We start from the raw sequence: 27,922 nt of genomic DNA, 5'->3' as shown, positions 1-27,922 counted from the left end.
CAGGGAAAGCCTCTTCAACAAGTGGTGTTGGCACAATTGGATAGCCACTTGCAAAAAATTGAACTTAGACCCCCAGCTAACATCATGTACGAAGGTAAAATCCAAGTGGATTAAAGACTTCGATATCAGCCCCAAAACCATAAGATATATAGAACAGCACATAGGCAAAACACTCCAGGACACTTCAAGGAGGAAACTGCACTCTCCAAGCAAGTGAAAGCAGAGATTAACAGATGGGAATATATTAAGCTGAGAAGCTTCTGCACCTCAAAGGAAATAATGCCCAGGATACAAGATCCCCCGACTGAGTGGGAGAAACTATTCACCCAATACCCATCAGATAAGTGGCTAATCTCCAAAATATACAAGGCACTGACAGAACTTTACAAGAAAAAAACATCTAACCCCATCAAAAAATGGGGAGAAGAAATGAACAGACACTTTGACAAAGAAGCAATACACATGGCCAAAAGACACATGAAAAAATGTTCCACATCACTAATCATCAGGGAGATGCAAATCAGAACAATGATGAGATACCACCTCACACCCCAGAGAATGGCACACATCACAAAGAATGAGAATCAACAGTGTTGGCGGGGATTTGGAGAGAAAGGAACTCTTATCCACTGCTGGTGGGAATGCCGTCTAGTTCAACCTTTATTGAAAGTGATATGGAGATTCCTCCAAAAACTGGAAATCGAGCTCCCATACGATCCAGCTATACCACTCCTAGGAATATACCCTAGGAACACAAAAATACAATACAAAAACCCCTTCCTTACACCTATATTCATTGCAGCACTATTTACCATAGCAAGACTCTGGAAACAACCAAGATGCCCTTCAACAGACGAATGGCTAAAGAAACTGTGGTACATATACACAATGGAATATTATGCAGCTGTCAGGAGAGATGAAGTCATGAAATTTTCCTATACATGGATGTACACGGAATCTATTATGCTGAGTGAAATAAGTCAGAGAGAGAGAGAGAAAAACGCAGAATGGTCTCACTCATCTATGGGTTTTAAGAAAATTGAAAGACACCCTTGTAATAATACTTTTCAGACACAAAAGAGAAAAGAGCTGGAAGTTCCAGCTCACCTCAGGAAGCTCACCACAAAGAGTGATGAGTTTAGTTAGGGAAATAACTACATTTTGAACGGTCCTAATAATGAGAATGTATGAGGAAATTGGAGAGCCTGTCTAGAGTACAGGCGGGGGTGGGGTGGGGCGAAGGGAAACTTGGGACATTGGTGATGGGAATGTTGCACTGGTGATGGGTGGTGTTCTTTACATGACTGAAACCCAAACACAATCATGTATGTAATTAAGGTGTTTAAATAAATTTAAAAAAAAAGAAATTATGTTTTATTACTTTCTGTATCTAGGACTTCCTTTTCTCTAATCATTCTCTAGTTATATTATTATCACTGTTATCACAGGATAAGATAGATTGTGGTAAAGGAGAGTAAAGTACGTGCTTGAGGGTTAGAGCAATAGTGCAGCAGGTAGGGAGCTTGCCTTGTACATGAACTACCTGGGTTCAAACTTCAGATCCCATATGTCCCCCAAAGTCCCAGGAGTAAGCCAGAAGTACAGAGACATGAAAAATTACTGAGCACAGATGAGTGTGGCCCAAAGCAACAGAAAAAGAACTTGATGAGTGTTATCAACCTGGTATTAAAAACCAGCACTACTTCTGGTCTCTAGAGACTTGACAGAAGTGATCTCTGAGCATAGCATCAGAAATAAGTCCTGATTACTATAGGCCATGACCCTCCTCCACCACAGAAGACTATCAATAGGCAAAATTCTGAGCTCAACAGTATATACTTTTAGAAAAGAATGGCATGATCCCCAGTGATTGTCAGATTAAAGTAGTTTAAACTAGAAGTAACAAGATTGGAGATGTTTCCTTTAATTATAAATAGCATCAAAGAGAACCAATGCCATCAAATTTACTATATATTGGTGATGAACCTGGTAAAACAAGATTTTCATGATATATTGGATCTCACACACTGACACACACACACACACACACACACACACCAAAACACTGTCTTTATAAACAAAAGCAACCAAATTTATAAACCGAGTTTTTTAGACGTGTTATTTCAGTGTGAGAATTTCTAATTTCTATCGTCAAATCCTCTTGATGCTTATTTGTGCTCCAGTCAAGTCTATAGATGCTTTTTTTTGAGCTCCCTGAACGTCTTTCATAATTCTACTCTAAACATCTTATTTGAGAGTATACCTAACTGTTACTTTTCGGATTATCAGAGCAACCATCTTGATTCTTTAAACATGGGGTTATAACAACTGCAAAATTTCCCCATTGTTAAGGTTGTAGATTACTTTTTGCAATATGGAGAAGTGGGATATAACTTCTACCCACTATACCAGGAGTGACGAACAAGTTCGACACAAAGAGCCAAAATTTTAAACTGTGAGAGTCAGAGAGCCACACCACGCAGTGACCTGCCAAAACAGACAAACACTCACACAAAAGCATCTAATTTTAACAATTCTGTGACACAACATGTGACACACGGGTCCCCCGCTCGCTGGCCCGTGCAGTTGTTTCCGAGGGATGGGAGACGAGATGACGCAACCTGGTGGCGGGATTCCGGACTTGGAGATCTCTCCTCAGAGGTCCCTCCTCAGAAGCAGCAGAACAGAATCCAAACTTGGCAAAGAGCCACAGTATACAAAATAATGATAAGAGGTAAAGAACCGCATTCATTTTGGCCGGGAGCCACATGTGGCTCAATCAAGAGCTGCGTGTTCGTCACCCCTGCACTATACTATCTTTTTGACCCACATAATTTAAAACAATGCAGCAAGCTAAAAGATGTCTAATTACCACACTTTACAGTATATATATACAAAATTTAACATTAAATTCAAATGGACATTATAATTAAAACATATAACTATAAAATATAATAAATTGGCTAACAAAGTAAATTAAAATATCCTTTTTATTTATTCATCTATCTATCTATCTATCTATCTATCTATCTGTTTATCCCACTAGAACTTCTAAGGCTACCTTACTCACACCTATATTCATTGAAATGCTATTTACATTAGCCAGAATCTAGGAAAAACCAATATACCCTTCAACAGATGCATGGCTAAAGAAACTATGGTTCATATAAACAAAGGAATATTATGCAGCCATCAGGAGAGATAAAGTCATGAAATTTTTCTATACATGGATGCACATGAAAACAATTTTGCTAAGTTAAATAAGTCAAAGGGCGAGAGATAGACACAGAATAGTTTCACTCATCTATGAGTTTTAAGAAAAACAAATAATGCCCAGAGACAACAAAGATCAGGGCTAGAATAATGGCTATCAATGTGAAGCTCCCACAAAGAATGGTGAGTGTAGTTAGAGAGATGAGTACACTAACTATCATGACAATGTTAATGAGTGAAAGAAATAGAATGCTTGTTTTAAGAAAAACAAATAATGCCCAGAGACAACAAAGATCAGGGCTAGAATAATGGCTATCAATGTGAAGCTCCCACAAAGAATGGTGAGTGTAGTTAGAGAGATGAGTACACTAACTATCATGACAATGTTAATGAGTGAAAGAAATAGAATGCTTGTCTCAAATACAGGCAAGGGGTGGGGGAGGAGGGAGTTAGGGGTCATTGTTAGTGGGAATGCTGCATTGGTGAAGGGGGTTTTCTTTATATGACTGAAACCCAACCACAATCATGTTTGTGATCATGGTGTTTAAATAAATATATCATTAAAAAAAAGAACTTCTAGGGCCAGAAAGATAGCTTAAAATACAGAGCACATGATCTGCATGCAAAAGGCCCAGATATGCTGCCTAGTACAGTATAATCCTCCGAGCACCACTAGTAGTTACTACTGAGCCCAAAACTGAGAGTGATCCTTGATCAACACTGTATGTAATCCAAAACTAAAAAAAAAAAAAAAATAAGAACTGCTTTTGTTGTAAAGATTTCTTCATTTTTTGTAAAGGTGCAATTGCCTGTTAGCTAACTATTCTTTTTTATTTGTTTTAGAACTGTCATTGTTGCTTTGTTCCTTTTCTTTCTTTGTCACTCTTGATCTCATTGTGATTAAGCATCTACTAAATTTATGGGCAATTTTCATTCTGCTTAGTTGCTTCAAAATTAAATTGTTCTGGGTATTAAAATCCATGACACAAATAATCAAAAATAAGAGGGTAGAGAGTCCTTGGATGTCAACTAGAAGAAAACAGCTAAGTAAAATCTGTGACAGTATTTTAACATTTACAAAGCACAAGAAAACAATACATCAGAATTTGCATAAGTATCTCAATGACCTGTCACTCCCCTCTTTTCCCTCTGAGATATTCATTGAATTATGACAAAAGGAGACTTTCCTTAAAAATGACTAAAAGCATCTATTACATGAAAACACAAGGCTCACGAACGCTGAAATACATACTTACACATACTGATTCAAGAATTGTGCTATTGGTGCTAAGAATGTGAATATAATCTTTATAGATTATATTATGAAGAGGAATGGTGTGAGGGGGGCAGGACAGGGATTGAGAGAACAGAGATTAACAATTTAGTAAGAAGCTGAGATAGAGTTCTGAGCAATTATGCTTTATTTAAGGCCCTTTTCCCTACAAGCAGCAGACCAGGGCTCCATCACCATAACACCATATTGTGCACTCCCCCTCATAAATATGATAGAAGTGAGTGATTGCTTGGGCCCCTCTCTTTCTTTACTTGATGAAAGAGATTGTTATCGAGCCATGCATATTTCACTCAGCTTTGTTTGGATATTTCCTCTGGAGACCCTTGCTTCAGATCTGCTTTCCCTGGGTGGAAATACAGCTTTGGGGGCCATAATAACACTATCTTACAGTCAAGAAAAAAAAAATTGACCATCTTTATATCTTTATTGTGGCCTTTGCTGTGTGTGTGTTTGTGTGTGTGTGTGTGTGTGTGTGTGTGTGTGAGTAGCACATCTACACTTTCAGACTTTTTAACTATAAATACCATGTAGATAACTATAAACATAATGTTGTATAGAATGTCTCTGGAACTCATAAATCATGAACAATTATAAATTTAAACCCACTAAGTAACTTTCCAGTTCTTACCTTGGTCATAACTTGGCATCCATCAATCTAGTTATTACTTCTACTAATTAGAATTAGATACAGCATATAATTTGAACCACAAGACTTTTGTTCTGTGCCTTATGTCATTTAGCATTATATTTGTAATTTTGTAGTGAAAAAATGTCATGAATGGTAGGGTTTCTTTCTTACTATATAACACACACATGTATAGTATTTATCAATCCATTTTATGAAAATTTGGATTGTTAATCTTACTTTTGAGAATAGTGTTGCAATATGAAAGTGCAGATATTTATTTGCTTTTATCTAATTAAAATAATACTGTATATATAAAATCAGGTGTAATATTTTTGCTGGATCAGAATTTTACTGTCCTCACAAAACTTTATATTTTAAATAATGACTTCTCATTTATATTAAATTTAAATGTTTCCAAAAACTGTATATATTTCAAAAGTCTTATTATGTTTTTATGTTTGTTTGATTATGATAGTTTTAAACTTTATTATTTAAGAAATCAATAACATACTGGTATTGTCTCATCATGGTTTCAATTTTCATTTCTCTGATAATTAGACATAAATTTCAGCATCATTCCATATGCCGGTTAATGTCATAAAAATCATCCTTAGAGTAATAAATTCTCAAACACATGATCCTCATGCTAATAGTATTATTTAGTTTTTGTAGGACTATTGTAGTAATCCCATTTTATGTATATCATAATATATTTTTAGCTTGGTAAATTCTTAATTGAACATTTTCCAGTAAAGAACTATCTAAATGTAGATAAAATTATAGTTAATTTTCTTAAAAATAGTATTAAAATTGTCATTTGATCATGACTTCACTTAAAAATTAATCAAAAATGGAGTAGGAGGGGACAAAACTTTAATGGAGAGAAGCTGCTGACGTGGTGTGTGCGTTTTTTTAAAACTGTCATTAGCAATAATAGTGTAAATTGTGCTACCTAACTAAACATTAGAACACAAAATAAATTACTCTTTATTTTAAAACATTTTTGCTGTTCTTCTTCAACATTAAATTAATAATACATCTTAAGTATTAGAATATCTTTTTAGTTTTACCACTACAAATTCCATCAATTTAACTTTATTTTATATATTGAGAATACTCTCACTTATTTTCTCTTGTAACTTCTAACATGGTCATATATATTCATTTAATTAGATGATAAAATTGTAGCACATTCAATCTTCAAAGATACATGACAATCCTTTTACAACATGTTAATTCCAGATTTATACTAAAATTGAAGACCTCCTAGAATTATTCAGAGTGTTTCTTTTACTCAGAATGCTACATCTTCTCTATTACTAATTACTGCTTCCAAGTTATCTTTGTGCATCTGAAAACCATCACTTCTATTTCTCATTAGCCAAGATATTTGATATTATTCATGCATAATTATTTTCTTATAGCATTTTAAAATAGCCTTTTGGAAAACGGAAGAGTATTTCTACTCTTCTGCAAACATAAAGGCAAGAATGAATACATGCTGGCTCTTGCTTTATCAACTACCCTCTATCTTATTATAATGTTAATTGATCTTTAGTATGTTAATTTCACTAGAAACAAAGTTTAGAAAAAAATGATGTATTAGATAAAGTAAGGACAAGGGTAGAGAGATATACTAAGCTTACATAATACTCAATAAAAGAATTCAAAACTCTATGAACCAAGGAGTCCTGGAGTACACATCACATTATAGAACTCTTTGTCCTTTACTCAAAGAAAAATAACTTTCTTTGAGTTTATTACTGTGCTGAGCTTCCTTCTACATAGCTGTAAAGGCAGGAAATTGATCTCCACAACCAGGTCATTCCTATTGGAAATGAGTCATTTACAGATAATTTAGAATCTATGAGTCATTATCATCAATCGTAGAATATATATGAATAAATCCAGTATGGTGTTATGGCTAGTGCATAATCAATGATGAAAACCTACTATAGAATATATTTTGAACCATTGTTCTAACTTAATATTTTATTAAATCTAGTACACACTGATTTTGGAGGTTTAAAACAATCAAAGTTTTTAGGAAAATCCATATAATGACAGATATAAGATAGGTACTTTACTACATTTTATCTTTATTAGTAATTGTACGTATTTTCCCCTTCTATAAATTTTCTGGATCTTCAACTGTCTTGGTTAACAATTGTTCTTATTTGCAGATGAAATTCTGAACATACTTTCTAATTAATATATTTATATTTGATGGAAAACTCATAATATCATATATCAAAAACCACTATATCATGTAGATATACATCTCCTTTTAGAAAGAAAGACTTTAGATCCACATGCCCTAAAATTACTGACCATAAATTTTAAATATTTCAATAAATTAATAAGAGTAATAAATCAAAATATTTTATCCAGGCACTCCACAGTTATGACTTGTATCTCTTGTGAAATAGTATAATGAATGGCCACGGGTAAGGTATTATATTTAAGATATCATCACAGAAGTGTCTTAAACATACTATTCTATTTTTGTTTTTGTTTTTGTTTTTGGGCCACACCCTGTGACGCTCAGGGGTTACTCCTGGCTATGCGCTCAGAAGTTGCTCCTGGCTTCTTGGGGGACTATATGGGACGCCGGGGGATCGAACCGCGGTCCGTCCTAGGCTAGAGCAGGCAAGGCAGGCACCTTACCTCCAGCGCCACCGCCCGGCCCCAAACGTAGCGACTCCGCCGGGACCCAAACCCGCTATTCTATTTTTGACTCTGAAAGTTTACTTCTAACCCCAAAGAAAATTATGGCATCTTTCCAGTCACCTAAGTCAATCATAATCATCTCAGTTTACTTTACACACACTTGATTCACTAAATAATCATAATTTATTGTTTGTAATATGATTTTTCAAGGTCATTGCAGAATATATATACATATATAAATTATTTTGGAGATACTCAAAATTATTCTAAAATTCATACATTGAATTCTTTTATTTTTATTTATTTAACTAATTGTTTCAACTGAGATGGATAGTATAGAATTTATTTGAACTTTAAATCACTTTAGGGAAAATAAGTTGCAAGGTGTAAAACAAGAACAAATAAAGTAAACATAAAATACTTCATTGAACACATCTATTATGATCTCTTAAAATCCCTCTAAAGATTATACTTTTCCTTCTTGACATTTTACTTAGTGTTCTTAATGACATAATACAAATATTATAAGATGCCTTTGCAACAGTGGGAAACACCATAGAAATAAGTGTTTTTATTTATTTTGGAGACTATGCTGATGTTAAGATGAGAATGAGGTTCAACCAGAGGTTATGTTTTAGTTCGTTCTATATAAAATTTACAAGTGTCAAGGGTGCTATGCGCAGAAGCAGTGTTGTTGTCTAGTTACTTTTCAGCTACTAGTAGTCATGATTACTGATTAAAGTGCTTAATCTTGATATCAACAGAAGCACTGCTGTCCATTTGTGACCAACCTTCAGTGAGCACACACACACAACACCACACTTGCATATATTTTTACTTATTCTTTCTGAATAAGTATATACTCTGGGAAAGTATTAAGTATAATGCTCTTCAAATATTAACTAACATTATCACAATAGATTTTCATTTCATTTTTGTATGGGTTAAACATTTATTAATTTTATTAGTGTTTTTCATTCTAGATAATTGATATTTCAGCCCCACTCCCACAAGAATGAAAACAACCATTTCTATTTCGTTGAAGGCACAACAGAGATATATTGTGGGTTGGTTTTAGACAACTAATGTATACGGTAACTTAAATGTATCACTTTACCAGAGCATATAAAAATCATGCTTATAGTATACTGCAGTTATTAAGCGTGAAAAAGTATGGTCTCAACCTAGAAGCTTTACTTTTGAACACACTATACTCAAGAAACGTTAACTCTCAATTAAATTTTCATAGTTATACTCTTTGCTTGTTGAGGTTCTTTCATAATGCTGATAGCCACCGGCTGATCAAAGTAGTGACTGCTGAAATATGATGTGACTGCAGCAATTTCTTGCTATAATATAATGATGAAGGTTACAGCTCAACTCACTGTTTCTTGGAATATCTGATGCTGTTTCAAAGGCATCACCCACACTGCAACATTTTATTTCAAAATTGATGTTAGCTTCTTAATCCCTATTGCTACAGGGATATATACACTAATTGATTTTGACTATTTTATGAAATGTTCTATATGCCAGTTATCACTTGAATAACAATTTCAGCATCTTTGTCAGTAATACATCTCATCTCAAGGGACTCTTGAAGAATCATCTTCTTTGCAACTCTAACTTTATCATGAAATTATATCTATCAATCAATATCATCTGCTTCCTCCTCTACATGTGGATATCAGCCTATTGATGCAACATTTGTAATTATTCCCACTGCTAAATTTTTGAATGTACTCAAAACATCTAGGAGGTTTAAAATTTATTTTTAACTTAATTTTATGTACATTTCATATTTTGACTTTTCCATTTAATGACATACCTCCTTAAATTTATAAAAAGTGTTAAATCTGGGACCAGGGAAGGAGTATAACCAATAAAGCACTTGACTTGCATAAAATAGACCCAGATCTTTCCCAGGCACCACAAATGGTGATATAACTGCCGATTTAAGAGAACAATGAAGTTTATGTTTTAGCATTTACAATAGTATTATGATAACTCTGACCACAGGGTTATATTTAAAAATTAATAAAGGCAAAGTTTATGGTATTTACAGAATAATACAAATGTCCTAAGGAGAAACTTGCTATTGAACAAAATTATGCTGAGAATATTCCTTCATTTGCTTACTACACATATATTATATAAAAATAAAGCAATAAAAATCTAGTGCAATAGCAAAGTATATACCTTTTTGTTCTTTTTGTTTCTTTGTTTTTTGGGGGGAAGGTGGCACAGCTGACAGCATTCAGGAGTTACTCCTGGCTTTGAACTTGGAAATCACTCCTGTATTGGGGGACCATATGGAATGCTGGGGATATAACTTGTATTTGTCCTGGGTCAGTGGTGTGCAAAGTAAACACACTATCACTGTGTTACCATTTCAGCCCCATACCTTTATGTTCTATCACTACTCTTAACAAACATGATCAATTTAGCCTGAATGTCTACCAGATAAGTTCCACAATTTGTAAAGTATAGATAGTTTGCAACTGAGGAGTATAGGATTTAGTTTACAGGTTCTGGTCCTAGTTTGATCCATGGAAGTATTCCAGCTTCAAAAGGATTAGCCCTGGAGTGCCAAAGTACCACTGGATGAGACACTGGAGATCATTTCTTCACCATGGTGATTCCCATCTCTGCAGTATCCAAACAGCATCATTGTCTTACTATTTCACAGCATCCATTCATTTGGACAGAGACTCCATGACTATATCCGAGGTCCATAACCACCACTCTGTGGCACTCCCCAAAAAATAAATCTTTCCTCACTAAGTGATTTTGCTATGACATATGAAAGTAAGAGATGAGAAATGAGAGAAAGAACAAATTAATGAAAATACTTTTAATTAAGTGACTATATGAAAATAAATGTTATTCTCTGCCACTTTCTCAGTAATAACTTTAAAAATGTAATTTTTCTGATTCTTTTTATAACAATCTATATATATACATATATGTATTTTTGAAATATTTATAACTGATTATACATGAAATCTAAAAGAAAAAAGAAGTAAACAAGTAGAAAAATGAAAAAATACACAAGTAAAGATAAAACAGCTTGCCATTCCATAGAAGGCAAATATCAAAGTGCAAGTAGGGAAATAGTAAAGATCAAGTAAACAAGCTACAAAGAAAAATATAAAGTAAGAACCCAAAATATGTAAATACACCAATGCATTCACTTATATCTGTGGTCTGAACTCATTTATCAAAAGCAAATTGTTGCTGGGTGAATACAAAACAAAACAAAATTAAAAGAAAAGAAAAAATACTCTTGTTGCTTATAAGAGACACTCTTGAACTTTAATGATGAATGTAAGTAGGATAATGGCAACTTAAAAAATGGATGTCCATACTTATGTAATGAATGATGGTCAGCAGAGACTTGACCCTTCACTCACATATTAGAGAGATCAAACAGGAAAATCAATAAAATAGAACAGCTTAATGAGCTAGACAAGATGGTCTTAGTAGCAGTTACACTACAGAAACTACAACATTGACAGCATAATATCCAAACTACAACAACCAAATTAAAAAATGTGACTGTTAAGAAGAAAGGATGAAAGGTGGGAAGAATACCAGAGACTATTGTGGAAGAAAATAAATGTTGATTGTGGGATTTGAATTGGAGCATGTTATTCATAAAACATAGCTATTAATAACAGAAAACCATGCTGCCTCTAAATATATAAAGAAATTTATATACAAGAACATATGTAAACATTAGTCTTTTGCTAAAGAAACCACCCCCAAATACTAGAAATCTTTCTCTTCTAGTGCTCATTGAATACACACTAGGTAGACGATATCCTATGACAAAAAATAGTGTCAATAAGATCATGAAGAATAAAACCATATAAAATATATTTTGAGGGCCCGGAGAGATAGCACAGCAGTGTTTGCCTTGCAAGCAGCTGATTCAGGACCTAAGGTGGTTGGTTCAAACCCCGGTGCCCCATATGGTCCCCCGTGCCTGCCAGGAGCTACTTCTGAGCAGACAGCCAGGAGTAACACCTGAGCACCACCGGGTGTGGCCCAAAAACAAAAACAAAACACAAAAAAAATATTTTGAGATCATATGCCCTAATATAAAACATAACTATAAAATATCTTTATAGAAAGCAAAATATTAAGGGAGAAAGTAGTATGCTGTTGAATAACTATTGACTTAATGAAATCACAGAAGAAATAAACTATTTCTTATAAATATCAATAATGAATACATGATCTGTCAAAATATGTGTTATAGACAAAAATAATTTTGTAATTTCTAGCAGTATAGGCTAACAGCTAGAGAAAGCATAATGTATAACTAAAGTCGTTGAATAATACAAGTAAGAAATCGCAGAGTGAAAATAAATGATAAGAATTCAAAAAGTGGTTACAAAAATTAATGAATCAAGAGCTATATTTTACAAAGTTTTAACAAGGATAACAGAGGCTTAATTGGATGCATAATGAATAAAAGAGTGAGAGAAAACCCCAATAAATCTTAGAAATAAAAAGGAGATGTTCAGACCAGTACCATAAAAATAGATTCATGGGTCTAATATTATTATCTATTTATTTATCTGGGGGTAGCATTCAACAGTACTCATTACTTACTCTTGGCTTTATGCTTAGGAATCATTTTTTTTTATTTGTTTAGTTTGTTTTTGTTTATGGGCCACACCTGGTGACGCTCAGGGGTTACTCCTGGCTATGTTCTCAGAAATAGCTCCTGGCTTGAAGGACCATTTGGGACACCAGGGATAGAACAGTGGCCCTTCCTAGGTTAGCATGCGCAAGGCAGATGCCTTACAGCTTGTACAGCTTGGCCCCCAGGAATCATTTCTTGAGTGCTAGCATGCCGATGATTGAACCCATATTTGTAGGGTGTAAGCCAAGTGTCTTATCCTCTGCATTATCAGCTGCCTCTACTATTATTTTGTTTTATGTCTATAACATTTACTTTATGATAAGACAGCTAAATGCAAATATCTATTTTTGCATTTAATCTTTTGCAACATGAAAGTTTGTTAAAAGTATATAAAGGAAATGTAGCAACATTGACCTCATATGGAGAATTATTAGAAAAAGACCGGGCGGTGGCGCTAAAGGTAAGGTGCCTGCCTTGCCTGCGCTAGCCTAGGACGGACCGCGGTTCGATCCCCCGGCGTCCCATATGGTCCCCCAAGAAGCCAGGAGCAACTTCTGAGCGCATAGCCAGGAGTAACCCCTGAGCGTCACAGGGTGTGACCCAAAAAAAAAAAAAACAAAAGAAAAAAAAAAAAAAGAAAAAGACCGAAACAATGCAACTCCTTTAGAATGTTTGAATAATCTTTGGTGCTGAGCAACACTTTCCAACTTACTATTAAATTTTAATAAAAATATTTTGATTTATTAATTATATTAAAATCCATTGTACCATATACTTTACATGTGTCTTTGTTAGCAAGTGATTTTGTTAATTAGCAAAACATTGAATATCCTATAGTCTATGTATACACTGGCTTAAATATTTAAGAATACTAGATACTATTTTGTAATTATGTATTATTTATAAATATCTAAAATATTTTAATTTCACAATATTATCACCAATTTTGTAAAATCATTTTAATATATTTAATTAAACAATTAAATTCAGTGTGGCAGAGTAAAATTACGAATAACTATTTTTGATTAAAAGCCCAACGATTATTTACAATAGAATAGCTAATGTTTTTAAAATATGAGAATAGTTTCAATCGTTGAGATATTTAGAAGCTTATCTGATTTATTTTATTTACTCTCTCACTCTTGAAGTAATATAAACTATTATTTTATGTATGGACTATATTCTAATAGCTGTTTCATAAATATTCCTGCATTTAACAAGTGTATTATAATTTCTTAAACCATAATTTTTGTAAATATTTAAAAATTATCTTTTGGGGTACCCAGTTATATAGATCATATCATAAACTATATGTCTCATGTTTTTGAAAAATCTGTTAAATGGAACTTAAACTATGAAAATAAGATCATATCAAACTGGGTTACCAACAGTTTAAAACTTGATTTTTAAAAATTTCTTTTTTTTTGTTTGGTTTTTCAGGCCACACCCATTTGATGCTCAGAGGTTACTCCTGACTAAGCGCTCAGAAATTGCCTATGGCTTGGGGGGACCATATGGGACGTCGGGGGATCGAACCATGGTCACGATCTTTTCTTGGCTAGCGCTTGCAATGCAGACACACCTTACCTCTAGCGCCACCTCGCCGGCCCCGATTTTTAAAAATTTCTTAAGATGAATGACCTAAGAACAGTCTTGATGGTTCTAAAAAATTTATTTATTTATTTTTTCTTTTTTTTTTTTTTTTTTTTTTTGGTTTTTGGGCCACACCCGTTTGACGCTCAGGGGTTACTCCTGGCTATGTGCTCAGAAATCGCCCCTGGCTTGGGGGGACCATATGGGACGCCGGGGGATCGAACCGCGGTCCGTTCCTTGGCTAGCGCTTGTAAGGCAGACACCTTACCTCTAGCGCCACCTTCCCGGCCCCTAAAAAATTTATTTTTAAGGCTAAATGTTATATTCATTGCTTAAATAATTAGATAGTGTAACATATTCTTTAAGAATATAACCTCTAGCAAAGATTTGTATAGACTTTTTCACAAATTTGGGGGGTAATCTATAAACACATGTATTAAACCTACACTAATTCTGTTTATAATCCAATTCAGAACATAGTCATAAGCATTAATTTGTTTTATGATACATTTTAATGGAACCTGAGGACAGGTACTATTTCACTGTTTATTTTAATGAATTACAAAACTAGTCTTGGGATGATCTGCCTTTGCATTCTCAATATAGTTAAGTGTCATTTTCTCTGTAAAACAGTTTTTAAAAGACATTTTATTGTGCAGCATAGTAACCAGTATAATAGATACCAATATTGTTAGTTCTTTCAATGTATGTATATACAATCTAAAAGACAAAGTTCAAATGTATATTTTTCCCTTTTTATGTTATGTGTAAAAAGTGCATTCCTAAAACAGCCAATTTGACATTCTGAATGTGACATTAACTGCAGACTTCATGTAGTTTTCCACTTTCCTGAATCTTTCAAGTATATATGAGATCTATGAGACTGAACATTGTAACTCGGAGATTGTATCATTGTTATTTTCCCAGCGCTCAGGTGCAAGCCAGATGCATCAGTCATTTCGATCTCAAGAATCACTTCATCTAGGTTAGTTGGTTTGGTGTATCAACATCAGTCATCCTTAATCCCTTGAAGATTACATTGCGAAGAATGAAATAAAACGCAAGCTCTAATCCCTCTTTCTTTCATATCTTTATTTTGTGAGCAGAAAGATAACGTGATATCAAAGATTCTCCTTGGAACATCACAGAATAGATATAGTGCAAAATACATGTTTCTGACTTGTAAATAGCATCAACTAAATAGTTACTTCCAAGAATGTTCTATAACAGCACTTAGTGTTCTGGTTTTATTTTTTTTTGAAGGTTTATGTGTGTGTGTGTGTGTGTGTGTGTGTGTGTGTGTGTGTGTGTGTGTGTGTACGTTGTAATTCATTGTTCCATAGTTTCTAACCATCTGAATATAGCATTTGTAGCTTAAATGCATCTTCATGTAGTTAATCAAATTTTCATCACAGTTTTGAGCAATTGGTTATTGTTACTGTATTTACATGTTCTGAATGAGGTATTAATAAATTAACTTTAAGTTCTTTTAAAGTCTCTTAATGTCATTAACTCACTTGAGGTATATTTTTCTAAAATAAGTAAATGCTAACCTTAAACTTTAAATTTCCAATCTAATATATATATGTATATATATATATATATACACACATATATATATATGTATATATATATATCTAGTAGTATAATACAGTTGATCTCTGGGGTTATTTTTTTATTTTTGGGGGGTCACACCCAGCAGCGCTCAGGGGCTACTCCTGGCTCTATGCTCAGAAATCGCTCCTGGCAGGCTAGGGGGACCATATGGGACACCAGGTTTCGAACCATCGTCCTCCTGAGCCTAAGACAAACGCCATACGGCTGTGCTATCTCTCCGGCCCCTCTGGGGTTAATTTTTGTTTGTTTATTTGTGGGTGTCTGTTCTCAAGATTTATCCCTCACTTGACCTTGTGCTCAGGGGTCACTCCTGCAGGGTTGGAGTACCATAAATGGGGCGAGGAATTCAACATTGGAGGGCTAGGTATGAGGAAGGCTCCTTATCTATTTCATTATCTCCAGCCCTAGGTTTAAATTTAAGGGAGCATCTATGACTATCCTTATGTTAGACAGAGCTAATTTGTATATAAGGGATACATGCAAAGGGATGATAGCAAACATGGAACCTCTTGTGATGGTAAAACTCAACACACTTGATAATTTTCAGAAAAGAAAACTATTTCTCTCACCTACTATGATCAACTTTTTCTATAATCAAGCTAATTAAGATTATTCGAGTTATACATATCCAAGCATGTAATGTGTCAGATCATTTAACTAATTTATATGTATTCAGAATTGGCATGAAATTTGTTCTTAAAAAATTGTACTTTTTGTAGGTATATAAATATTACTAAGTTTATAAAAACACTTATTTGGTAGTAAGTATCGAAGGGCCTTTTGTGTTGAATTCACATACTCTTAGATATATATTAATCCTTACTACAGTTAGATAATTACATGTCATTTATTCATTTGACTGAATAATTGCATGAAGTTTAACTATTTGAAGTTAAACTTGAATCTTTGATATCAAGAATAAATCAAATGTATTTGTTTTCATTGTGTCATTTGTTATTTCTAGAGAAGGTAAATACTCAAACTAATACATCCAAGAAGATTCTTTGCAACTGAAATAAGAATTAAAAACAGCTAATATGTACCACTGCTCTTGGCCAAGAGGACTGGTCTATGTTAGAAAGCATGCCATAGGAAGTGGGACAGTGTATATGTATGTGTGTTTGTGTGTGTGTGTGTGTGTGTGTGTGTGTGTGTGTGTGTGTGTGTGTGTGTGCTGGTAAATGATTACAGGCTACTTTAGGCAAAAATTGGATGCTATTAGGAGGTAATGTAATATATAATGCCTTTTAGTTCAGGATTACAAATTACATTGCCTAAATGTAAAAATATATAAAGAGATAGAAAATAAGTATCTGCCATACAGAAAGGCTGGAAATGTTGAGGGGAGGGACACTGGGGATATTGGTATCAAGAAATGTAGAATGATTGAAGGGACAGTTGCTTAAACATAGTAAACTGAAACTCAATTACCAACTTTATAACTGTATCTCATAATTCAATAAAAGAAATAAAATCAAATAAAGAATTATAAAGAATATTTGTTCTTCATTAGAATGCTACATTTTTCCAGAGAATTTAATATATACCCAAAATGTATTATTCTCTTACAGATTAATTTCTTGTGAAATTTATTATCCAATTCATTTCACATTCCTCTGGCTTACATTCATTTTTTAGAATAAGGTTTGATGTTACTTTTGCAGACAAAGAAAGAGTGATGATTTAGCTCAAAATAATATATGTCATTGGTCAGTCTTAAGTCTTAAAGTTGATATTTCTGAAATCATTGAGATCTCATTTTATGAAGCTCACAATAAAGAGTGGTGAGTGCAGTTAGAGAAATAACTACACTGACAGCTATGACAAAGTCAATGAATGAGTGAGAGAAATAGAATGCCTGTCTCAAGTATAGGCGGGGGTGGGAGGAAGATTGGGGACATTGGTGATGGGAATGTTGCACTATTGAGAGGGAGTGTTATTTTTATGACAGAAATCCAACTACAATTATGTTAGTAATCATGGTGATTAAATAAATATAATATTAAAAAAAGGAAGTCAACTTATGAGTCTGAGTAAAAGGTCACATAAAGTATATCACTAGCAATTTTAATAAACCAAATAATATTGGTACTATATGTCTAAAAGCATAAAAGAAGTGGATTATGTGTGTAGAAATAAGGAACTGTATTATGAGACTAGTACTCAACTCCATCTATATATCAGTTTATTTTAAAAAGAAAGTAATTTAAAATATCTGTATTGTGCGTAAGACATGGTGCAAGAAATATTACGAAGATTATTTTGCCAGCTGAAGACCCTGGATAGAATAAAAAAAAAAAGCTTAGGAAAAACAAAAGCTATTGTAGACAGATAAATTTGCTTCAAGGAAGTCCTGGATTATCTACTGTATTTGTTGTTGTTGTTGTTATTTTTTATTTTTAAATAAGCCTATAGCTTCCAAATGAAACTATACAGTTCTCTGTAGAAAAAAATTAATTTTTAGAGGCCTGAAGTCATTCTAAAGTGACATCATAAACAATGCTTTTGCAAGTAGAACTTGTCACTTAAAACCATGGGTTTCAGTTAAATGAGCAAAAATATGAGTCTCAAAGCCTATTTAGGAATAATTCTAATTATTATTATCAAGTAGTACTAAAAATGAATCAGGTCAGTTGCTCCACTGAGAACGATGGTCACTTTGATTTTCAGATTAATCCCCTGTGTACAATGCCAGTCCTTATACTCTAAAACCTCTAGAAAATAATGTGGGAAGAAAATGCTAAAATGTGTAGTTACATTAATAGTAGTCAAATTAGTAGTCAAATTAGGCTCATGGAGACTGCAGACTTACTTTTTTTTGGAGGTTTCTAGGATATAAACCTGGTATTATATGGGGTTTACTTCTGGCTGTGTGCTCAGGAATAAAAACTGTTGGGACTCAGGGAAAAAAAAAAAACAGATGATGGAGAAAGAATACAGGTTGACTGCTTGCTGACAAGCACTGTACCATTTTTCCAGACCTTAAATACTTATTAAAATTACAAGGATTGAGAAATTCTTAAAATACACTTTTAAGTTTAGTTGTTGTTAACTGCAATAATAGTTATTAAAATCAGGTTTATCATGAATTTTATTATTACTGTTTTATGGACCACACCCAACAGTGCTCAGGATCTACTCCTAGCTCTTGGGATCATGTCTGGTAGGCTCAGGTGGCCATATATGGAAACAGCAACCTATCCTCTGTTCTTTCTCCAATTTCCTTAATCAAAATTTTAATAGCCATATGTTCTTGATATGTTGACTTTGAATGAATATTTTAATTTACTTTAAATGAATATTGATAGAATTCTGCCAATTGGAAATGCAAGAATTTCAAATTGAAAATGCCAATTGGATAGTCATAATAATACTCATATTGAATAGCAAATGTATACATGATAATTGATATTAAGGGGCTGGAGAGATAGTTTGGAAGTAAGGCATTTGCCTTTCATGCAGAAGGACAGTGGTTTGAATACCGGCATCCTATATGGTCCCCTGTGCCTGCCAGGGGCGATTTTCTGAGCATAGAGCCAGGAGTAACCCCTGAGTGCTGCCGGGTGTGACCCAAAAACCAAAAATAAAATAAATAAAAAAATGATATTAAATTTAAGTATGAGACCACTTTTACTAGAAGATCTTTATTGAGTATAATAGGGCCATCTAGACAATTCATTTTTGAATTAAAAATGAACAGAAAACAGAAAATAAATCCTAGAAATAAAAGTTTATTCTGAGAGAAAAAAAAAGAGGAATCAAGACACTATGAGTAACATTGACCTCTGAGCTGGGAACACGTGTGTAGATGCAGTATTTCAGATGTGGTCATTACCAGAGCATTGACCTTGGCTAGAAACCCTGCTGAGTGGGTTCAGGGTCCTAAGCTTTGTCTCTTGATTGTGCAATTTCCCTTCATTTGTTGAACACTGCCAAGATGAAAGCAGATCAGACACACTGAATTGAACTGTTCAATTTATTATTCTGTCACGAAGAAATATGTCAGCTGGTATAGGTCTTACATGCAAGGACATAGGGTTTTCTCCTTGGACCTGTCTAGTTCAATATATTCATCAATAATCACAGGGAAATAAAGGTTATGTTACTTAATTCATGACAGACAAATGACTGAAAGGACAGTGAAAGAATAAACATCTTAAGACATTTAATAGTGGTAGCTATTTTATAGGCACAAAAATAACCTGAACTTTGATTCTTAGACATGCAAATATAAGTGCCATAATACAAATCTAAGCAATATATTATAATGGAAAAACATACTAGAAGCACAATTTAATCAATGGTATACTCAATGAAACAAACTTTGATTACTGACAGATAAATTTAATGGGACATGTTAGTACATATAAAAGCAATGTAATATATGTAATAAAAAACAAAAGGCATTTTATTTGCTTTATTTTTAGGTCACATTTGTAATATTGGATGTATCTGAACTACATAATTTATTCATATAAACCTAAATATGTCTTCTATCAGTTAGGGTTGTAGTAGATTTCCATAGATGCTTACTATGTATAAATCACTGTACTAATGTTTTATTATTACAGATAGAGCTAATAAAAGTTTGCTAATGTATGCATTGTTTATAGTATAATATTTTCTAACATAAAGCCCTTTTGAGTATTTTGAATGTAAAACTTTTCTCTATGCTTTTATAGATTTATCAGATATTAAAATTTTTCTTAATTCTTACCTTCTCAATTTTATTAAATTGTGTCTTTGAAAATTTTATTTATTTTATGTCACTGTTAACATATAGTATCATAGTATAATTTATACGCTAATGTTTAAATTTATATACCTATAAAAAAGAAAGTACAATTTTTGAAAAGCAAATTTTCAACTTATTTTTGAGCTTAAATTTTTTGTTGTTGTTGTTGTTTTGTTTTGGGGTCACACTCAACAGCACTCAGGGGCTAGTCCTGACTCTAAGCTCAGAAATTGCTCCTAGGCTTGGGGGACCATATGGGATGCCAGGATTTGAATCACCATCCTTCTACATGCAAGGCAAACTCCCTATCTCCATTCTATCTCTCCGGCCCCCATTGAGCTTAAATTTTGTGGGATTTCAGGAGTGTAGTTTAAATCATTTACAGGTATTTAAGTGTTGCCACCACCACAATAGATAAAAAGAAAAAGTCTCTACAATGTATAGGTTTGAAATCTGTTTAGGCTTATTTAAAAAAAAATAGAAGAAAAAGGAAAATCAAGTGCCCCAAATTATTAAAATTGAAGATTTAATGTAAAGAGCTGAGCTTACATGGAAGGAGGGGGAATAATTACCAGGAATTATTTTTAGAGTCAGGAGTAGTAATACCTGACCACCACAGGTATAGCCCCCACATAAAAACAAAAGCAAAACCTAAACAAACAGAAAATTAAATTTAAAGACCTCTCGACATTACAAGAAGATAACAAGTACTCAGTATTATGAAATGTTGGAAAAGGATGATGCTAGTGTTAGAGATAAAATAGAAACTGGGTTGTCAGTATCATATTATGAGTGTGTTTGCATCTGTGTGTGTATGTGTGGTTGCTTTCCTTCAGTGAGTTTCCCCATAACTTTAATTCTCTAGAAAATACAACAAAAATGTGAAGTGAGAGTGAGTGAAAGGCATCTATATAATTTATATAAAAGTTGATTAAAGGGCCTAAGTCATATTAGGGCTGGCAGCACACTAAACAAATGTACAATTTAATGAAGTTTGCTCCCACAGAACCCTCAATAGTCCCCTGAGCCAGCCAGGAGTGAACCCTAAGTGATGAACTAGGAGTAACTCTAAACACTGCCTGGTATGATTCCCCCAACAGAACACAACATAATAAAATTTGCTTAAATTTTTATAGTATAAAAAAATGAAGGAAGGAAGGAAGGAAGGAAGGAAGGAAGGAAGGAAGGAAGGAAGGAAGGAAGGAAGGAAGGAAGGAAGGAAGGAAGGAAGGAGAGAGTAAGAAAGGAAGAGAGGGAGGAAGGAAGGAAGGAAAGAAGGGAGGGAGTAAGGAAGGAGGAGAGGGAGGTATGAAAGGATGGAAGGAAGGAAGAAGAAAGGATGGAAGAGAGGGAGGGATGAAAGGATGGATGAAAGGAAGGAAAGAAGGAAGGAGGGAAGGAATGTATTTCATATAAACAGTGTTACTCCTACCAACTTCTCTTTTTCCACTAGCAGGTCTATTTCTTCCATCTTTTATCGTTTATTTTTGTAAAGGGAAATGCAGAGACTGCAGAAGACTGGTAAAAAAAAAAGTCCTTGTTAAACTTTTTTCAACAATCCATGCTATAATGTTCAAAGCAATTACTTTTGCTGTCAACAGGAATAAAATTTACTACCATCAGTGAGTGCAAAGAGTCAAATGTATAGCTAAGAATTACAACATAAGTTGCATGCAAATAACTCCACAACTTGTAATCACTTGTCTTCCACTATTTGTACAGCTGATGCTTCTAACCTAAATTGCTGAGGATTTTCTTTCCAATCCTTAGACACAGGAGTAGAATTTGTTCAAATGCTTAACTTCTTGAGTGGAAATATGTTTGAGTATATTTGAAAAAGAAAAGTTTACTTTCCCATAAATCATCAACAGAACACATTGTATGAACATTATTCTATCATGTTTGTGGCAATTACACAAATGATATTTTCAAATACTATTTTCCCTTATGCAAACATTTGTGTAGACATAAGTTTACTAGTCAAAGTACATGTCGATCTTTCATTAGCAAATATTAATTTCAGTCATACCTTCCTTGCATAGGAGAGTATTTTACAATCTTACAATAATGGTGTGACTCCCCCATATTATAACGTCTACTGTTGCATTCCAATTGCTTCCAATTCCAATGTCAAATCCACAACAAAACTCAGGCATTTTTTTAAAGTCAGTTTTGGTACAAAATAATGAATATATAAGTGTCTTAATCAGCCCAATATAAAACATTAGTCAGAAATCTTTTATTTTTGTTTTCTATTCCCAGGTTTAACACTTTTACAACTAATGATTTAGACGTGTGGTGTGTGTGTGTGTGCGTGTGTGTGTGTGTGTGTGCGTGTGTGTGTGTGTGTGTGTGTGTGTGTGTGTGTGACATCAGACATCGCTCAGGAGTTATTTCTGGCTCTGTGCTCAGGAATATCTCTTGGAAGGCTCGAGGGACCATATTGGATGCCAGGAATTGAATAAGGTCTGTCCTGTGTTGGCCGCATGCAAGGCAAACATCCTACAGCTATGCTATCTCTCACCCCGATTTATACCATTTTTATCTGGGCATCAACAGTTTTGGAAGTAAATTCAATAAATATATTGTGTAGAACTGAGTAGTTTCCAAGAGCTTTTCATTAAAATCTCTGCAAATTTCCTTTTTTTTTTGGAGGGGTCGGCCACACTTGGTGACGCTCAGGATTTACTCCTGGCTATGCTTTCAGAAATCACTCCTGGCTTGGGGACCATATGTGAAGCAGAGGAATAAAACCGCGGTCTGTCCTAGGATAGCAAGGGCAAGGCAGTCATCTTACCGCTTGCGCCACCGCTTCGGACTCCAAAACTCTGCAAATTTCAAACTTATCAACTTCTGGATAAGTTTCTGGATAACATCTTTCTGTGCACTCAATCTTCAATATCAGTAATGTTTATTTCTCACTAGAAGTTGGTAAATGTCACTAGTGTTCTGACATTAATGACTTATTTCAGTTAATTAAGAAAATTCTTAAAAAGTGAGTTGCATGGTTTTAGAAAATAGACATAAATATGAACGTATAATATGTTCATATAATGTGTTAATACTATAGATTCTTTTCTTTTCTTTTCTTTTCTTTTTTTTTTTTTTGTTTTTTGTTTTTTTGGGCCACACCTGCTTGATGCTCAGGGGTTACTCCTGGCTAAGCTCTCAGAAATTGCCCCTGGCTTGGGGGGACCATATGGGACGCTGGGGATTCGAACCACGGTCCTTTCTTGGCTAGTGCTTGCAAGGCAGGCACGTTACCTCTAGTGCCACCTCACCGGCCCCTGTACATTATTTTCTAAGGATTTTATTGTCTATTTCCATTATCAGCTTCTTATATTTCTAAAATGTAATGTGTGCATTTCTTAAATACTTTCCATTAGTATTTTCTACATGCCCAGTTATATTGGATAATTAATCTGTACTAATAGAAAATTATGTATGTTTTATTGGATCTTACTTTTATCTAGAATAATTATTTTTCAGCCTGCTATAGATTTTTATTCTCCACCATACTTATTAAGAATTCCATAAAAGGATAGCTCTGATATTGCCTTCCCTTTTTTGTTGCCCCTTTCTTTTTTATAAAACATATCTTCTAATAATGTCCATAAAACAATGAAGAAAGATTAGACATCTAATCTTTATATTTCTCAGAATAACTTTTATCACCCAGACCTAATATTGGTTTTTTGCTTAAAACGTTGCATTGAAAGTAGCTTTCTGTGTTCAGAGTTTAATTTTTCTCTATTGCATGTGAATTATTGATGCTATTTTTTAGAACATTATTTCACTTATGCCTGACACATTTCTTAAATATTTTAGCTGTTAGCATTGTTATTTTTTTATTCTTACTTTAGAGAAATTAGGTTTTATTCCATACCTCTGGTACTTTGAAATTTTACAGGCACATGGTTTGGCTACTAGGCACATTGAGAATGCATGGCAAATAAAAGGTCATTATGTCGGGCCCGGAGAGATAGCACAGCGGCGTTTGCCGTGCAAGCAGCTGATCCAGGACTAAAGATGGTTGGTTCAAATCCCGGTGTCCCATATGGTCCTCCGTGCCTGCCAGGAGCTATTTCTGAGCAGACAGCCAGGAGTAACCCCTGAGCACCACTGGGTGTGGCCCAAAAACCAAAAAAAAAAAAAAAAAAAAAAAAAGGTCATTATGTCAATTGTTGTAGCAACTTCTTTGGCAACTGTAACCTTGCTTATTCAATACAATAATCCTGTTCTACTTAATAATTTTATCTGCTTGGCTACATTTTTCTTCATGATAATCAGAACTATATTATTTTTCTTTAATTTATCATATAGTTATTAACAGTTTAATTTTATATTGGTGCTTCTATTTCTAGAAATTTTCAGAAACAATTATATTTTCTCTCTAAAGTCAAAATATATTAAATTTTTAATTTTTTCTAGTACTTTCCTTCCTTTCTTACTTTTTTTTATTTCTTACTTTCTTCTCTTCTATATGTAGAATACATGTTCTTTATCAATATTTCTTTGTGCTAACTTTATGCTCAATTCTTCTTTTCTTGATTCTTGAACCTAGCAGTCAATGTTTCTGGCATATTCCTAGATCCATGTTGAGAGATCACTTCTGAGAGTGATCAGGGCACCAAAGACGGTGCCCAGGATTGAATTTGCTGTGTAAGGCTAGTACTATACTCTTCAATCTCTATAATTTTATTTAAAATCTTAAATAACTAAGAACCTAGGCAATACAGTCATTTTATTGAATGGACTTATTGCAAAATGTTAGTGAGCTTTACCTGAATATTAATCTCAACTAAATATATTTTATTTCAAAATCTTAAGTGCTAGTATAGTGTTTATATCCTTGTGACCATATTTTTCATACTAAATTATTCTAATGTTGATCTAGGTTTGATGTAAGGATGAATAGATAATGTAGACATGGTAGATAACTCTAGTATAATTAGAAATGAGTGACTGAGGAGTTTTACAACTTAGTTATATAAAATTATTTTACCAAATTATATGTATTTTATAAATATTTATATTATATTAATAATAAATATAGTGTGTTTATATTAAATTATTTATGTTAAATTCACAGTCATATTTTTGTCTTTTATAGTGCCTGAGGTTCCTATGATTAAGAATCTTATGATTCTATTTTCTTAGAATAGCAAGTTTCTTTTTTGAATGTAGGTGAAAGAATATAAAAACATAAAAATACAGCATTTGCCTTGCTATGTGTTTCATAGCTTTAGTACTTCCACATCTCATTTCCACTTGTTTGATGATACCAGTACTTATTCTTTCCATCGTTGTGGAGGCAGATCAAATAATTTTCCTATTTCTTTTAGAAAAATGTTGATATTTTTGTGTTAGCATGCTTGCCTAATACAGAAAGTATTCTATTGTCATAGCAGCAGTGATTCTAAGTCAATTGCTAGTAAAATGTAAGAGATACAGTAAGTTTTATTTGATTTCATCTATATTCAATATTTATAATAAAAACAATAAATCAGATTACAATAGATGTGCATTCTAATTTCAGCACAAAAATATGACTATTTTTCTGAAAGGAAAAGAAATATTAAGAAGTTAAGAAATAAAAATATAAAGAAAATTATTTTGTTAGATCTCAAATTCAGAAAAAATAAAAATTAAAACCAAGAATAATAATGTGTTAACACCTAGTCATTTATGCTAAACAAAGCATAATAAAACTAACAACATTCCAAAAGAATATTTGAAGACTAGATCTAAATTTAGAAAATATTGCAAAAAAACTCTCGCTAAAAATAAAAATAAAATTAAATTGTATAGGAATTTTCTAGTATTACTCTAATTCTTCTTTTGCAGATCTTTTAAAGAACATAATGAAATGCTTTAAAATTTCTATTTGCAGGATAAATACAACAATTTATTGTGAATGGATTTAGGATATTGTTGCAAATTAAACATTACTTTGCCTGTAATATTTCTCTGTGAAAGCATGTAGGGGTTTTTGTTTTAGGTTGTTATTTTAGGAAAATTAATAGTTATTTATTGCCAATAGACTACAAAACTTAAAAGACTTACAGAATTATTTTTCTTCTATAAAGACTTTTGTAAGAAGATTAACAAAAAACTTGAATTATCAAAATTACTATATCAGAATTAAAATGACAATGAAGCACTATTCTAGTGCTAATGTAGAAGTTAAATAGTTTAATTAAAGCATAAAATATGAACTAATAAATTGAGTCTTCTATTTAGTTCTATTCTTCTATTTAGTTAAAAATAAAATTTTACCCACATATAAAACTAATTTATGAGTATAGAGTATGGTAGAGCAATAAATGACCTATCTTTTGTCTACAAATTAGATCAAAATAGTCAAATTTTATTTCAAAATTTTTACTTCAAAAAGTATTCTCATAAAAATGTCACATTTGGTGAGTTTTTATTTACTTAAAATGTAAATATCTCTACTGATTATTCAAATCATTACATTTTAGAAATCTCCATATTCTGTGACCTCAAATTAACAAAACACAGAGGAAACTTGCTAAATGCATAATTTTATTGTGCTGGTGTTTTATTAGCTTAACTGATCTATTTATTTAAGAGGACATACATTATCTTTGGTACACATGACACAGCTATATAAGGAAATGCAAATTGGCAGTGAATTCCATTGGCACCTTATGAATTGCCATTTTATACCAGTATGCAATTTCTATGAATAATTTAGTGTAATAAATTGAATTTGCTATGTGGGAAGATAGTTGGAATTAGTTAAACTACAAGGCTAAGACTGTAACCATTTAGGAAAACAAAACAACACCCCCACCCCATTCTGGCTTAAATGGCAGGTAAGGAATATTTTCTACCTACCAAAGGTTTAAAAATTACATAAAGTCTTATGGAACTGGGTTGAGTATGGGTTTCTGTGATAAAGCTTGTTTGCATACATGTGGCCTTGGGTTTCATGTCAGGTACAACTAAATAAAACTAAACACAGGAATTATGTAAATATAGCATGCTTATGATCATATTTATTATAAGACAAGGATACCAATTAGAGCCATGTAAAGGAAAATATTTTCTAGGAGAAATTAAAAATATGGAGCTGTGAGTTGTACTTTCTCTGTATTATTATGATATCATTGCCTCTCCTAAACCATGAGGTGTGAGAATTTACACAGAATATTTAGGCAAGCAGCAAAATTCATTTAGGCCTGGGTTTCAGGTGTCTCACTAGAAAACATATTAGGACTTCCTTGGGTAATCATGGATGATTTTTGTCAAATGTCCAAGCTGAGTCGAGTGACTAATATTGTATAGCACAGTCACCAACAGTTGTTCCTTCTGATACATTAGTTTTCCCTCCCTGAGATGACTGAATGTTCCTGACCTATTAAAAGCCATTTTGTTTGTTTGAACTACTAGAGTGGTTCTAGACCACTCTGAGTAATCACAACACTCAGATCACTCGTGACATTTCTTTTGTTTAATGGCCATTTCAGAGTTTTGGGGGTTTTTTTTGGG

This window comes from Suncus etruscus, chromosome 13 (assembly GCF_024139225.1).
Source record: "Suncus etruscus isolate mSunEtr1 chromosome 13, mSunEtr1.pri.cur, whole genome shotgun sequence".
Lineage (NCBI taxonomy): Eukaryota > Metazoa > Chordata > Mammalia > Eulipotyphla > Soricidae > Suncus > Suncus etruscus.
The sequence above is the reverse complement of the archived record's forward strand: the minus strand, read 5'-3'. Positions refer to the sequence as shown.